Source organism: Sarcophilus harrisii, chromosome 2 (assembly GCF_902635505.1).
Source record: "Sarcophilus harrisii chromosome 2, mSarHar1.11, whole genome shotgun sequence".
Taxonomy (NCBI): Eukaryota; Metazoa; Chordata; class Mammalia; order Dasyuromorphia; family Dasyuridae; genus Sarcophilus; species Sarcophilus harrisii.
In genome coordinates this window covers 229,234,818-229,251,805 of record NC_045427.1, presented here as the reverse complement: position 1 = coordinate 229,251,805, position 16,988 = coordinate 229,234,818, and the positions used below count along the sequence as shown (strand labels likewise).

The following is a 16,988-nucleotide window of genomic DNA, read 5'->3' as shown; positions in this document are numbered from 1 at the left end:
TTAGCTGCTCCAGCATTTTTTTTTTTTTTTTTAAAGAATCCAAATGTCTTATCTTAGCTTCTCTTCTCTTATGCCATTTAATACAAAAGTAACCGGAAAGATTTAATACACCTGAGGCATTTCATTTAAAGCTGGGTGCTCTGGCCTTGTAGTGGATGGAGTATTAGAGTAAGAAGACACGAATTCAAATTTTCTTTATGATATTTACTATGTGACTATGGGAAAATCACTCAGTCTCTGTGATAAGGCATATCTATGTTGGTTGGTGGAAGGAATTCCCACCACAGATGTTTTGATGTATTAACACATCTTATTTACTGTGGTGCTTGTTGTGAGTGCAACTCTTCATCGCTCTATTTGCGATTTTCTTGTCAGAAATACTGGATTGGTTTGCCATTTCCTTTCTTCAGCTGTTTTTACAGGTGAGGAACTGAGCTCAGCAAGCAGGGTGAATTGACTTTCTTAAACTGAGTTCAGCCAGCAGGGTGAAGTGACTTTCTTAGCATCACAGATCTAGTTAAGAGTCTTAGGTCAGATTTGAACTGAGGAAAAAGAATCTTCCTGACTTCAGGCTTGACACTCTATCCATTGCAATATTGACCTGTCCTTACTTACTTACTTACTTAAACAAAGGGAAAGTGTTGTTAGTTATTATTCTTCATTAATTCTTTTTTGTTGCCAAAGATAAGTTTTTTGAGGACAGGTCCTTCCTTTATAACCTACTCCATATACTGCGTTTTACACAAGAAGCACTAAATATTTGGATGTTTAAATGGACATCCAAATAAGTTAGTGATAATGAGTTATGTGTATGCACATACTTCTAATTATTCAGATGAAGTAATTGAGATAAAAAGTCAATAAGGATAGTATCTTTTATTCCAGTTGGGGTGTAGCCTGACATGGTAGAAAATGTATTGGATTTTGACTTGGTAAAGACCTGATTTTAATTTTACAATTGTAAAGGTAAAGGTACCTAATCTCTTGGGGTCCCAGTTTTTTCAACTGTAAAAGGTGACAATAATACTTAATCTATATCACTGGGTGGTTATGAAGATCAAAAGAAATAATGTATGTAAAGTACTTTGTAAGCCTTAAAGTACTATACAAATATCAAATATTATTGTTATTATTGGTTCTATAATGACATATTTAGCCCCCAAACTTATAGCACCCTAGTCACTTTTTGGATTGTAGTTCCTATGTGAACAAAAAAGGCTTATTGATTAGCTTGCGAGAAACCTGAACAAAAGATGATCAAACCAAACTTAAAGGGGTGGGTCAAGGCGAGCTGGGGGAAGGAGAAAGGGAAGGGAAAAGTTGTGAAACAATCACCTGCAAGTGATTTGATTCACAGTGGGTCACAGGATGAGAAGTCTCTTGATTTGGAGGCCACTGTTTTCCAATATTTTATACCAGTAGTTCTTAACCTGGGATCTATGGATTTTTTTGTTCTTAAGTGTTTTAAAATATGCTTTCCAATATAATTCTTTTCCTTTGTAATCCTGTGTATTTTATTTTATTCATTTAAAAACATTATTCAGAAAAGGGGCTTAAGACATATAAAAGAGGTTATATAAAAGAGGTTAAGAAGTCTTATTTTACATAATGCTTAACAGCTAGCCACAGGATAACAAGTCAGTAGGAATCCTGAACTCCAAGAGGAGAGAATGTCAGATTTGTTTTGAGCTTATTTCCAAAATACTGGAGAAACATATGTACTAGAAGCATCACTTGTGAGTCACTATACACCATAAAGTTATTTCCCCATATGGTCACGTAATGTATTATCTGTTTATGAGACACAATTGTGTAAATATTTTTGACATATATATACTTTACCTCCCCAAAGAGACCCAACTGCCATCAAAGAAAAAGTTTTTAATACAAAAGAATAATTTTCTCAACATTATCAATTATTCTAATTTTTCTGTTTGATGTTTGAGGAACCACTGAATTAGAGGAGAGAAGGAGAAGAAAGGGATTGTTCCCAGAGGGCAGTAAATTGAAAAATTGGATGGAATTATAAGATTTAAATAGTTTATGTTCAATATTTCTCTATCCTTTATATAATATTTTGATAATTTTAAATTAAATCAACACCATTAAAAGCAATCAATCCAATTAACATATTTAGTGCCTACTTAGTTTATTAGATAATACCATAACTTTTTCTTGGAAAGTTTTCCCCCTCCCCATGATGATAAACTATTTGGGCATAAACTATGCATTTCTAATGATGATAAAGTATTTGGGCATAAAGTGTGCATTTCTATCTTCTTTTGACAATAATAATTTAATTTGCTTATTTAATTCTAAAAGTACTGCCATTTGAAAGGGGATAGGGACTGGTTTGGAGATTTCATTGGCATAGGGAACTCCTAAACAAAGAAACTTCCTCTCATGGGCAGGAACCTTCTTTGAAATCTAGTCTTTGAGAGAATTGTCTATAACACTTAGATTACTTGCTCAGGATCATGCTGCCAGTTTGTGTCTGAGAAAACTCTTGAAATAGTCTTACTGGTTATAAAGAATCCTTATCTACTATATAACAGTACTTATTCGATCCTGAAAAATCAAATGATAGGCTCTTCTCTCTTCATTGGTTATATTCGCGCTAGTAAAGCAGTGCCAGTATCTAAATATTAAGAATCCTTGTGACTTTTTAGGGATACACTGGTGTCCTTTAAGGTGTGAACTTAGTTCTTTACTACTTGTTAAGTGTGTTAAAGTTGAAAGGCAAACTCTGGTCCCTCCCTTTTTCCTTTGCATTCAAAGAAGCTGCCCCTGGATGTCTTTTCTTCCATCTGCTGCATTGTTCCTGATAGTGTTGTTGTGAGTATTTTGATTTTCCTTATTTCCAAAGATATTTCCTTTAGTTTGTGTGTATACGTGTCTGAGAGAGAGTGTGTGTGTTTTATAGAAAAGACTTCCAGTAAATGTTTGTTGAATGAATGATTGGATGAAGGAGAAATTTGAAGAAAAAGGCTTTAGTGGCTTTCAATTCCCTTGTGTCCCATTTGTTAGTCCTGTCCTATTTTGGTGCATTCTGCTAGGTTAAAGGGCTGTCCTTGTTTCTTTTTCAAATCTTCTTTGTAGTTTTCAAACACTGGCTGGGTTTACCTAAGTTTCCACTTTACTTTTTCTATTTCTCTCTGCTGCTTTTTAGCTTTTTTCTATTCTGAACACTGACTTGCAAATTCTGTTCCTGTTTTGGCTATGTCTAAGGACTCTAAGGATTTAAACAGTTTCCAAAATGTTTTCTGTGATGCTTTCATCACAAATTAAATATGTTAATATGCACACATGAGATTTTGTTCAAGAATGTAGTAAATTTTAAACGCAGCAAGTGGGCAAAGACAATAATATTTTTTTTAGATCCCAGCTTCTGTTCTATCCACTGCCTGGTGAGAGAACTATTATTCTAGCTAACCTAGGTTGCTTGGTATATCACAAGGGATAAATCACAGTTAATGATGTGATTTCATAATCAACCCACATGCTGAAGTATGTCTTTGAGATTGCTTGTCTTGTTATGAGTATTATGAAAAATTAGGGGAAACTGATACTTAATCACTTTTAAAAACAGAAATCCTTTTTACAGTAACTATAGTAATTTCACAAGATGATAGAACTGGAAGGGACAACTTAAAGATCTAGTTTAACCTCCCATTTTTATCAATAAATAGATGGAGGCTTAAAAGGTTCAATGACTTGTTCCTTCTACATGAAACATTTGGCTTAAATGGTATTCTCTTAAAAAATCTCTGCCCTAATATCAGCTTTTTTTACTTCCTCAAAAAGGAATACTGATATTTTGCCATTTGTTATATATCTAAAGTACATATATCTGTTCCTGTGGCATGCAACTGGTTTTAGAAACAGAATGGAAAGGTTGGCTATTTCAGTAAGGATTTATATATAATAACTAATAATAGCTAACATTTAAAAAAGTGCTTTAAGATTTGCAAAACCCATTATTTATATCATCTGGTCTTAATAGCTCAATTTCCATTTGCAAAAGAAAAATGAAATGGAATTCTTAGCTTTTTATATTAAATTCTGTTTGGGGGATTTAATCTTAATTTTCATTAATGTTAAATATTAAATCAATCATTTAAATTTGTGTTTATTGAATCATGATACATTTCCAGATGCTGTAAGAGAAATATCTCTTAAAAAAACTACTCCAGACTAATTGAGTTCTCCTTATGTCAGGAATTTGCTACTCTTCAGATACTGGCAGCATTTTACCATGATTTTCCAGTTTTATCAGGCACTACTCCCAAAAGAAGGCCCTTTGTTATCCTTGGTGGAATGATATGGATCAGTAAAAAAAGAGTAAAAAGATAATTCTATTGATATGATTATCTTTCTATTTTAAAGGTCAAAAATCACATATATACATATATTGGGGGATAGGAAAGGTAATTTTTTAGTTATTAGGAAGACAAAAGAGTAGTTTAGGGAAGGGATAAAGAAAACAGAAGTGTTTTGCTCAGAAAACAGAAGTTTGGTTTTCATGTATTTAAATCATTTGTTACTTTATAACTGACAATTATTTGCTGAAAAATTTGATTACAAACCTTAACTTTGAAAAGTTTTGACTTTGCTTTTTTGCTTAATTTTGACACCACTGTTCTCAAATTACAAGTTGTTTACAGCATTTAAAGTTTCAGAGTTCAAAGGTTAGCCATTAATGCATAAAGTGCAGGTACACTTGTTATTATGTTAGGTCCAGTCTTGTTTCCCTTGTTTTTCACTTCCTTATGTTGTAGTAATGCATGTAGTTATTATTTTGGTAAGGTATTTTAAATCTCCATAAAAATATTTTTCAAGCCAAATATTTTGTTCTTTCTGAAACTTCATATGACTTCATACTCATAGCAGCTTTAAGAGTGTGACTTCTAAGTATATTTACCTATGTAATAATTTTTAGAATATGGTAGAGTGGATAGAAGTCCAAATTTAAAGTTAGAAAAATCTAGATTTAAATCTTGTTTCTGACACTGGTTAGATGGTAAGCCTGGGCAAGTCTTTTAACCACTAAATGCTGTAGGGGACTTTATTACTATAAATTACAGAGAAGGTACAGATCTACTTTGGTAGAAGGTATCATTCCATGAGAATTCCTTATATCAGTGAAATCATACATAGGCTCAGTGCCTATTCTTGAGGCTCATACTACAGTAATTGTATTACTCTAATAATGCCATTTAAAAAATTAAACAGGTGAAAAAGGACAATAGAAATTTTCATGATCTCTGTATATAAAGGTTAATCTACTTAATCAATCAAAGTATTTATAAAGTGACTACTTAATGGGCCAGGTGCTGGCAGTCCCTGATTCCAAGTTTGCAGTATAAATGCAGAGATAAACATGTGCCTGTAAAAAGATATAGAAAGTAATTTTTGAAGGGGAAATATACTAGCAGCTGGTGGTAGTGTTGGGGGGGAGTGGTGGTTGGGAAGGCCGGGAGGAGATATCAGGAAAGAACTCTAGTAGAAGGTGGTAATTGAGGTGAGTCTCAAAGGAAACTAGAATTTCTAAGTGGGGGGAGGAGGAGTAAAGGAGTACATTTCCTAGATGGGCTGGAGAGATGAAGTGTTATATATAAAGGAATAGTAAGAAAGCCAAGTGTGGTTGGACTCTAGAGTGCATAAAGGGGAAATAATACGGATAAAGCTGGAAAAGAAAATTGGAACCAAGTTGTGAAGAGCTTTGAATACTAATCAAAGTGTTTTACATTTGATCTTAGATATGATAGGGATTCAATGAAGTCTCAGTTGGGTAGTGAAGGATCTGAACTCCATTTTAGTATATGGACGGATTGGAATGGGACAGAATTAAGAATCTGGGATATAGAACCTAGTCTTGGCTCTGTTACTGATAAGTTAAATATAAGTCATTTGTTTACTTTCATAAAAGCCATTGCAAAAGGTCACACCTAGCAAATATTTCTTTTTGGAAGAAATCAGATTATTATTTTCTTTTTTACTTAAAATGATATTTCTTTCTCTTTTTCTGAGGCTTTTGAAGTTTTCTTATTATGAATGCAGAGTTGGCCAAAAAAGAAAAAGGTTTATGTCATATAGTGGTTGTATAAACTCATTTTTACCTGTTTTATGTTCGAGATGAAAGAAGTGAATTAGTGAATTCATAGATTTAGAACTAAGTGGGGCCTGATCTAAAACAACCTCCCCCTTATTTTACAATAGAGGAAACTAAGACCCAGGGAATGACAGATACTGGTCTATTTTTCCACCTCAGTTCCTGTTCAGGCCTCAAAAAAGGGATTATCATGAATATCAGATTCGATACCTCTTTTTGTAGGCTAGAGAAGGTTGGAAAACACAGTTTTGATCTATTAATGGGGAAAGAGAATCTTTTACCTTTGGCTCATTTTTTTCCAGGATTCTCTCCCATTCTTCCCTTTTATCTAGGAAGGGCTTTAGGAGAGATGCACAGACTCCTCATCTTTACAATATTGTTGTTTAAAGAGCTGCTTTGAAATTCGCAAAATATTCAGGATAAATTAAAAAAGTCAAGTAGCTCTACTCAACATAAAATCTTCGCTGTTCAAGTTGATAAATTTGAAGGGTGGATCGCTAGTCATGTCTTAAAAGCGACTAAGGCACCACCATATTTTTCAAACTTGATTCTTTTCCTAGGTTTTTACTTAAAAAAAAGTTGTGCTCTTCCTGGTTTCATCTTTTTATATATACTCTTTTATGGTCTGTAAAGCGCTTTGGTTTTTAGCCCATCCCTTGGAAGTGCCTTTAAGGAAAAGCACTAGTATGGCTTTTTATGTAGGCATCCCCAAGCGCCCGGCTTCTTAGAAGTTTGAAGAACTGAATTGAATTAGAAGAACGAATTAATTAAATGTCTCAAATAAAAGATAAGATAAATGCATTCAGGCAGCTTGACCGCTGATGAAAAAATCTATTATTTACAGCTATGGCGATGCCCAGAACACCACGTCGGGAGTCATTAACAATAGTTGTTTGTTTGTTTGTTTGTTTTTTTAAAGTGCTCAAGCCCTGGCTCTCAATTTTCCTTTTCCCTTCTATTACCCATCCTAATTCCAACCACTGACACACCTTAACAGGGTGGGGGGGAGGGGCAGGGAGAGAAGGAAAGAAAGGGACAGGTCCCTTTTGAGTCTGCGCACTGACTTTCTGAAGCCCCTTCCCGCTTTCTCTGTTGCCTCCCCCTCCCCCCTTCTCCCGCCCCTGTTTCTACCTGTCACTTGAACTGCCGGGGCGCGCGCCAGGCCTCGTTGGCGCGCGCGCTCCGGCGCCCTTTCCCCCCTCCCCCTTCGCTGTCCGCCCTTAGAAGGTACGAACTCGAGAATGTGTGCGCGACGCCGTCCCGGCCGGCCTTCGGGACTCTGGGGCGGGCCGGTGTGGAAGGAACGCGCTGGGGTGGGGGGGGGCCGCGCGCGCGGGCCGTCACGTGGCGGCGGTGGGCGGGGCAGAAAGCAGGGGGGAGGAGAAAAAAGGGGAGGGGAGGGGGGGCTTGGGGAGAGGAGGAGGAGGGCGCTTGGGGAGACTGAGGGGGCGGAGCCTTGGCTTGCCCGAGCTGGTCGGAGGAGGGGGGGGAGAAGGCGGGGTGTAGGGGGTTGGCTATCCAGAGCGAGGAGGGAGCAACAGCTGCACCGTAACAATTTACAAACAATCCTCAACTGCAATGGAGAAGCTCAGTCTCCTCCTCCTCCTCAGCAGCAGCAGTTCCAGCAGCAGCAGCAGCAGCAGTTCCAGCAGCAGCAGCAGTTCCAGCAGCTCCACTAGCTCCTCCTCCTCCTCCTTCGCCACCTCTGTCTCCTCCTCCTCCTCCTCCTCTTCTTCCTCCTCCTCCTCTTCCTCCTCCCTCTCTAGCCCCTGGTCCCCGAGTCCCGCTGCCCTCTGGCAGTAGTTACGAGTGGAGAATTAGGGGGCGCCCTTCTCCCTGCCCCGTGCACTCCTCACATACTCTCAGCCCAGCCCACCTTCGCTCTCCCGCCTGAGGTGAGCCTGCCCCAGGGGAGGGGCGGGGAGTGCGTGTGTTCAGGGGACCCCCATTCTTAATTAACCCTGTAATTTCACCTCCCCTCCTCCGGCAATTTGGGGAGGGGGCGCTGGATTCGGGCATTTCGACATTGGGGTAAAGGCAGTCCGCTCCCCCCCCCCACCTTGTGAGAAGTTGCGTGTATATATAGGGGGGGGTCTCTGAAGGAGGGGGAGGTGTCAAGGGATGAGTCTGAGGCTGCCCAGGGGAGAAAGGTGGCACCGGGGGCAGGGCTCTCCATGAGGTGTTCGCACAAAAGGCAGAGAAACTCCCTGTCTTCCCTCCCCTCCCTCCCTCCTTCCTTCCTTCCCCCTCCACCTCCTCTCCGCCCCCCACCCCCTGGCTCCTCATTCAAACCCTCAACTCGTGTGGTGTCAGTTTAATCCTGGCTGCCGCTGAGGGAGGAAATGGCAGAGGGGCAGGAGCGGCAGGTAAAGGGGGGCCGGCCAGGAGGGGGAGGGGTGGGGAGGTTTTCTGAGGGGGGGGTGTGAGATGGGCAGGGAGGGGGGAGGAAAAGGGAGGGGAGAAGAAATGGGGAAGAGAAGAAAACATTTCCTCTGAAGTTCACTGTCTCTGATTTTTTTTTTTCCTCTTCCCCCCTCCCCCCGCCATTGCCTCCTGGCCCTGGCATCCCCCCCACCTCCAGTCATCCCCACGCTCCCTCGTATTATACCTCTCGGGTCTCTCCCCCAACCCCCACTCAAACCCCCATTAGATAATATCCCCACTCCCCATTTTTGATCCTTTTGGTGGCCCCTCCAGCTTCTGATAGCCAGGAAGATTACACTGTCTAAATGAATGTATGCATTAATAGTGTTTGGATAGCTATGTGTAAATACATTTTTATACACGCACTATTTTAAATATTCAAAATGGCTTTTTTTGGGGGGGAGGGCGATTTGTGAGAGATAGTTAACATTTCTTTGTAAGGAAGATGCTGATCCTAGGAAGGGTTAGTTGTGTGGCTCGTGGGGGGGGGGGAAGCTATTAATGAAAAGTTTATCGATCCGTTGTCAGTTTTTTTTCTTTTTCTTTTTCTCTTCTTTTTCTTTCACTAGGGTGCTTTTATTTATTTTGATGAGGTAGTGGGGAGTGTGTTTTGGGAGTTCACCCACCTTCTTGATCGTCTGTGTGGCTTCGTTTTTAATTGTGGATGGGTAGGAAGTTAGGAAAGCAAAACAATAAGCCCTAACGAGGCGTTAGCAACAACAATAGAGAGCTCTTTAAACAAGGAAAAATGAAATGCTCAACTGATTCAAGATACATCTCCGTCATCTTTTAATCTATAGAAAACCTCATTAGATTATGCTTTCTATTGCTATTTGGGGTGCTTGTTTCTGAAGATATTGAAATCTTCCTGCGTGTACTTTAATGAGCCTCTATATAATCTCTTATGGTGTGTGACTCCTTGTAAGTATTTGAATTGAAGTAATAGTTTTGAAGTGGTCTCCAGTACATAGCTATGCGGGTTATTGATTCACTGATGAAAGGCGTTTAGAAAAGGTTTCGTTTACTGTATGTGTGTAAGCAGGTTTTTAAGGAATCGCATGTTTTCTTTTTAAATGACCTTGAGAGCTTAAAGAATAACTTTATAACTTTAGTTCTAGTGGAAAGAAATGGCAGAACAAGCAGAGTTGATAGAGTTAAGCTGAAAATAGAAATGGGAACTTTAAGGGGTCGAAACAGTGAAATGTTAGCTTTTTATAAAAGTGTGCAAAAAGGGAAGTGTCTTTGAGGAGGTGAAGGGTAGATGAAATAACGTAACTTAAAATAAAAGATAAAATAGATTTTATTCATACTTTGCTAATCCTTCAAATACAAGTGTGATATGATCTGGTAGCTTCAGAGAAGAAAAACGTTTAACTACAAGTTGAATAGCAGGCAGTGACTTGCTGACCAATGATGGCACACTGTTGTTTGTTAAAGGTTTAGTTTTATGTTTATCAGAAGTAGTAATAGAGGGCTTGGACAATCATCAAAAATGTTTTCACTTCACTTTTGGGAAAGTTTCATCTTTTGGGAAATCTAGGATAAGCCAAATTTTCGAGTTTGAACCAATATTTTACGATTTAAAGGGTAGGGCCAATGAAGTAGGGTAAACTGCATTCTTCCGCGGGTAGAAGGAGGGGTGAGGGTGGGGCTGAGGTTGGGAAAGCGGGGGAGTTTTTCCTAAAAGTTTAGTTACATGAGTAAGAAAGACCTGCCAAGTGTGATGTGCCAGTTCTTATTACTTTATCAATAGACTGTTTACGATAGTTTTAGCAGCTAAAGAGTACTTGAAGATAGTCATATTTAGACTAAATATTTTGACCTGCAGTTCCATTATAAAATTGTAAGTCTTTTTCTCTCTTGGAAGTTAGCCTTTAAAGAGTTGAAGCTTTTTTCCTTAGCTTGTATTAAAAAATGGCAATCATGGATTGATTGACTAGTTTGGGATCAGTAAATGGGGTTTTTATATGTATTAAAATATCTCATTTAATATGTTTCTAGGTATTTTGGAATCATTAAACTGTATATAGCTATTTAAGAACCATAGATCTGATTTAGTTCAGGTTGATTCAATTATGTCTTCATCGCTTTTGAGTTGGTTGAATGACTTGACATGAGATTAAGCACAACAAAAGAAAAGGCAGGGTAACAACAGCTGCCTTCCAGTCCTGGAACACTAGTGGTCTTTGCTAGAAGGCCCTTTACCTTTTCTTTTGTCTGGTGTCAAGTAGTAAGTTTAAATGTTCACATTATATACTGTACTTTGTCATGTAAGGGTGTGCTATATTGATCTTATATATTATTTAAGATGTTATACTTTTAATATGTTGAAAACAAGTGAGCTATTTAATGTTTTGAAATGTTTAAAAAATGTGAAAAGACAAGTGCACAGAAATACCTAACAGCTTTTTTAGTCAAAAAGTTGGACAAAGTCACCACTAGTTTGTACTTGCATAGTTAATGTGTGCTAAGTACATTTAAGGTGTGTCCACCTCATGGCTACTGAAGTTTTTTTAAATTTTTTTTTCCTTTTGAGTAGTTGTGTTATTCTAGATTCTGTTTTATTTAGTATTTAAGACAGTTTTTTTGTTCTGATTATAATGGAAAATTCTGTTCAAAGTCTTGAAAAATGAATTTACTGCCCTTTATCTTATACATGTGCTATTAGAGTTAATAAAAGGCAATGCTTTGCTTAAAATAAGTTCAGTTGTTGATATATATATATAAAACCCCAAGTTCATTATGTGAAATGGCTGAAAAAAACAAGTTTAATGGCTTTCTGTGTATTTGGATTTTGAATATTGGTTTGGAGAGGAAGACAGCCTTTTGAAAAGAATTGCATGTCTATTTGCATGTAGGAGGAGGAAGTAGGAAAAAAAGACTGATTTTATAGGTAAAGTACACATACTTTTCCCTTAGCTTCCAACTTCATTTAATCCTTTTATCTTTATAACACCTTTCCTACCCTAAACCTTTGCTTGTCTTTTAATAACTTTTGAGTTAGAAATTGAAGGCTTATATTTTATGTAAGTGCCTTTCACTTATGTTCAAAAAAGGGCAAGGGGAGGGAAGCATCTAGAAATTCTGGTTAGAAGAATTTTTTTTTTTTAAAGAAATCTAGGTACAATTATATTTTTTCAGTGTTATGGGGATGGGGAAGACATGGAGGAAGGAGATTGTTATTATTAACTTAATAGACTTGTAGTTCCTTTATACTACATAGGTATTTCATGTTTGCCTCCCTAAATATTTTAAGTTTGACATGTCCTTTTTCAAAATTAGGCTTCCTGAGTAACAGGGTTATAGTAATCTATCAAGTCTCCTAATATCAAGTCTTTTCATTTTCAGATGCTTGATTCCTCTTCCCTCTTTTAAAACAAAAGAAATTGACAACATATTTTACATTAAAAAAATATTTAATATAGTGATATAGTTTTGATCCAGCAGGGCTGTTCTTACTTAGCCTTGGAGCTCTATTAATTCTAAGATGCTTGATTAGAACATCAGGGGACATTACTATTTTTTTCCCCTTTGTAAAATTGTTATCCATAAGTTGTTGAAACAAAAAAAGCCCCCCAAAAACATTTGGTTGAAAAATGTACTTTTGAACAATTTTAATGATATTTGATTATTTAAAATAATTCTGGCAAAAAAGAATTTACTTATCTGGCTTGTTTCCTAAAATAGATAATTTTATGTTCTGAGTAAATCTTATAACATTGTTCTCCTTATTCACATTTCTGGTATTTAAACTTCCTAGTTAAAGTTGTCACACCCACTTGAATGAGTGATGCCAGGGCACACTCTAAATTGTGATTTTTTTTTTTTTGTTGTTAGACAAAGCTTGATTAAATGTGATAGTACCAACTGTTTAGCATATTCCTAACTTTCCCATTTAAGGTTAATCCTAGCATATACCTAACTTTCCATTTAAGGTTAATCCTTTAACGGTGTATTTTACAAGTGGACTAGAAAAACGGTGAAGACAAGTAAGGTGAAGACTACTAAATTTTTTTTTTGTTGGATGGGATTAGATTGTGAACACTTTGGTGAAGATAGGAAGAAAGTTTCTTTAATCTTTGCTTTTCCCCAGCTTTTAATAAGGCACTTTTCCTTTAATAACTTAAGTACTACTTAAATTTTCTTTTCCATTTCACCTAGTGAATATGGCAATTGGATGTAAGCAAGCAGTTATTTAAACCTTGGTTTCAATGATAGGAAAATAAGAACTGACTTGCATTAGTTTTCAAATTACTATAAAACAACCTTATACCTTCCTCATTCCTTTCCCTCCCCTCCCTCAGCAAAAACAAAACAAAACAAAAAATCTGGGAAGTGTAGTATGGTTTTTATTCTGAGGACAAAATATTTTTATACCTTTAGCATGAATAGAGCCAATGAACATGTAGCTACTAATGGTAGTTAATTTACACATCTTGTTTATCTCAAAAGACAAAATCTTTGGTAACTAGGGTAAATGTAAATTGTCATTTAGCTGGAATTTTTACATTTTTGCCTATGGCAGCAGCAAATATGTACTGCACATAAGAATAACATTTTCTGAATTTAGTCATGGGAGAGTAAAACATTTGTCATGTTATGATTTGTTTTGATTATATGTGAGATTTCAGTGTTTAAACTGTTTACTGAAATATAAATACAAAATTGTAACAGTTGGATAATATTGACAATTTTCCCCATTTTAGTGTAAAATATCTTTTTAATGAACAAATTTATATGGTCATGCAGGGCAAAGAGTCTTTAAAAATCAGACTTCTGGAGGATACAGAAAACTAATTTTAAAGAAGTTTTTAAAAAAGCAATTCTTTTATAAAACCACCAATCCATCATGAACAGGTTGACTTCCTCTGCAATAACACTGAATTGTTACTAAGTAGGGGAAGTCCCATGCATCCAGTTACCATCAAACATTTTTCTGCTTAGCACTACTAGGATGTTCATCAGATAATTCTTCATATTAGATAACTTTTGTTAGTTTAATATTCTAAACATTTCTATCATTTCCTTCTAAGGGGAATAAGACAAAAGAAAGGTTCTTGGTTCATAGTTTGGTCATTTATGCTAAAGTTGTGTAATAAGACTACTATTACTTAAAAATAGTTTAAGCCATACCAAGAATTAGACATTTGCCTAATTATTTTCCTTATTTTTCATTATATCTTTGGAGGCAAATCCATCAATTTTTATTTCAAAGTGGTAATGCAGAGGCAGATGTCTTTTTCAAAGCTAGGTTTATGTTTTGGCATTCACATTCATTAGTTTTCCATTTTGCCTTCTTCCCCTTCCTCCCCCCAAAAGGAATGTCTTGCCTAGATATACTCATTGGAGATAGAACCTATATCAGTGTATTCATTTCACTAATCATTAGAATGGTACACTTGATACTATTTAATGTCAATCTCATATTCCAGTTTCACCTCAAAGAAAACAGATTAGTCTAAAACTAAATGTGGCAACTGAAGGTGGATGACCTATATTCCATTTATGGTTAAGATGCATAAATATGCATATGAATATTTTACATATTTAAAAGAACTTTTAAAAGATATATGTTTTCTTATACACTATTTTAAAAATTCTAATAATTACAGTATATTTTAAATTCTCTTTGGAGTTTTTTTGGGTAATTGATAATAAATTTCTGTACTTCCATTAGTTAAATTTCAGTTCTAGTAGACAATAATGATGCTGGTAAAGGGAGAGTGATGATATTTTGTAATGTGGGTATTTTAAAAATAGTTCCCATTTATTATGTATACTAGAGGAATGATATTTTCAGTATTGTGTACAATAAACTTACACAAAATGCTTATCATTACCTTCATTCATTCATATGAAAGGAGACTCATTTTTCAAAATGAACTAGTTAGTTAAAAAGGGGTCAGGAAACTTAGCTTTCATATTATTGCAACCCCTCCCCCCCAATTAAATGAAGGAACTTTTGAGATTTAAAAAACAAAGCAACTTGTGTTGTTGATGAATATTGTCTAAATAGTAAAGCTGAAATAATTGTTACTGTTGCAGTAATCCTATTGTCTCCTGGAAAGGAATAGAGCCATGTTAGAAAAATGTGAAGTTAATGAGTGTCAGTTTTAAAATTTTTACATTTTGTGGTTTGCTTATCATTTGAATTTTATTTCTGATGGGGAGAGAAGTAAGTGTAGGTTAGAACCATTTTAAAAATCAGTATATTATAATGTGTTAAAATAGCTCTTAGGCTTTAATTTACTTTAATCCCATCCAACGTTCCCAATTCTTTGGAGTAAACAGTTAAATAGTGGAATATCTTATTCCCAGAAGTGTTTATCTTAATTTTTTTGACTTTTCAGTGATTTTATCTTTTATGCTTTTTAGAGAATTGTGTTAATAGTTAATAGAAAATAAAATTAATGTTTAAAATTAATTCAATTAAGGTCAGATTTAAATTGACAGTGAACTTCATTTACAGTCTAAATATATAAACTCCCACAACCTCTAATCTTACAGCTAAATTTTATTAGCATGATTACAGTATTAGAATATGCCCTCCAAAACTTTTTACAACTGAAACTTATTTGCATATGGTTTCAAGAAAACACGTTTTCTGTATAATTTTCCTAGTTCTCCATTAGATCTGGTAGAATAAATTATAGTGTCCTATATTAATTTTGAACTTCTTCATTCTCTCTCTCTCTTTTAAATTCTAAGTATTTTGCTTTTAGCTGGCTACATTAGGAATGTGTGCTTGCCCATTTGGCCCATAGGTTGTGACCTTGGTTATTTCCTTGAAATAGTGATGAATGATTTAAAGTTACAAATTTACTGATTGCCACTATAGATTATGGAGATGTTTCTCCACTTGTCAGACTGAGAAAAATATGTACAGTAAGTACATTCTAATGTAGGAGACTATACTTTTAGAGAAGCTGCAAACTGCATAGCTACAACTTGTATTTTTATACTCTGGCTGAAAATTAGATAGTTGGGCAGAGTTGTGACAGTTTGTTAAAGTTCTGAAGTCTTCAAGTCTCATCTGAAATGTATGCTATAGTAAAAAATTGGATATATAAAAGTCTCTAATGTCCCAAAGTGATAACTTATTTTTACCTACCTTTTGGTACATAAAGTTTTGAGTTGGTTTTTTTTTTTTTCCAATAATGCAGTTTTAGCCTCATCAGTGATTTTGAAAATACAGACTATATTTTCTTAATATTTCTAACAGGAGACTAAATTTGGGTTGTTTATGGATAGCAATTTTAAAAATACATCTTAAAATTAAAAAAAATGCTTAATACAGTGTTCTGCAATAAAATTACAGCACATCATATATAAGAAAAGAGTTGGAAGAGTTTATTTTAAAGGAAATTTAAAGAGAAATATGATGTTAAAACATTCTTCTGAAAAAAAAAAAACACAATGTGTTTTCATTAATAGTGATAAAACTGCTCTGTATCAAAATTGGGAAACATTCTCCCCATCATAGAAATTGAAGATATCCTTGTTGTAATTTTGTAACTGGCTCTGGAATTTAAAAGTATGGTAATTTTTATGAAGTTTTATTCTTTGAATTGGAATAAATTGGAGCATGTTTCAAATGTAAGGAATTTAAATATCTAGTGCTACTTTTAATTAAGAGTTGATGGAAAACATTAGAAAAAATTTTTAAAATGAGCATTATCTTATATCCTTAACACATTTGAAAATGAGCACCTATAGGCCTGTTCACTAGGCTTTTTAACAAATGTCAGTTTCAATCTAAATAGTACAAAAAATGGATTTTCATTTGTTTTAGGATACAGAATGGTAAGAGAGAGAATTTTGGAATTAAGAGTACTGGGTTCATAGCTCTTCTCTCACACTGTCTGTTACTTTAGACAAGTCACTTACTTTCTTTGGGCTTTTGATTACTCAGCTTTCAGCTCTAGAAATTCTGGATTCCAGGAACTTCAAAATAATGATATCCTACATAGCAATCTGAATTAAAATCAAAGATTTGAATTTTTCATGATCCATTTGTTTTCTAATGAAAAGGGACACATGAGATTTGCTTCTTAATAGAAAAAAATGTTTAATTGTATTTAATAGCTCATAAATCAATATCCTTAGTACATTTTGTTAATGAAAGCCAAAATGTATGGAGGGTGACCCAAAAGCCTTTGTCAAAATAATCAGTAAGATGTTTAGGACACCCTTTTTAGTATTTTTGCAACCATATTTTACATAATCTCATTTATGTTGCCACTGCCTGGTAAGATAGGTACTACAAGTGATGATATCCTCATTATGTAGATGAAATAATGTAAGGTCCAAAGAAGTTAAATGACTTGCTCAAACATCTCATAATAAGAAATTGTCAGAGATGATTTTGAACCCAAGGTTCCCTGATATCAGTTGCGGCTCTTTCCATTACTCTATGTTCTAACCTATCTTTCTTTTTCTTCTTTTTCATTTC

The 16,988-nt window shown here is 35.5% G+C and overlaps 1 protein-coding gene across 5 annotated transcripts in view; it reads left to right on the top strand.

The window, feature by feature from the left end:
• The first annotated feature begins 2,761 nt into the window (after positions 1-2,761).
• ZNF217 (zinc finger protein 217) overlaps positions 2,762-16,988 on the top strand; it is a 33,454-nt gene continuing 19,227 nt past the window's right edge. The window contains exon 1 of one of the 5 annotated variants that reach the window (XM_031951648.1): positions 2,762-2,835. The gene's annotated coding sequence lies outside the window, so the exon portion shown is untranslated. The other 4 variants (XM_031951645.1, XM_031951644.1, XM_031951647.1 and 1 more) reach the window with 4 other exon arrangements.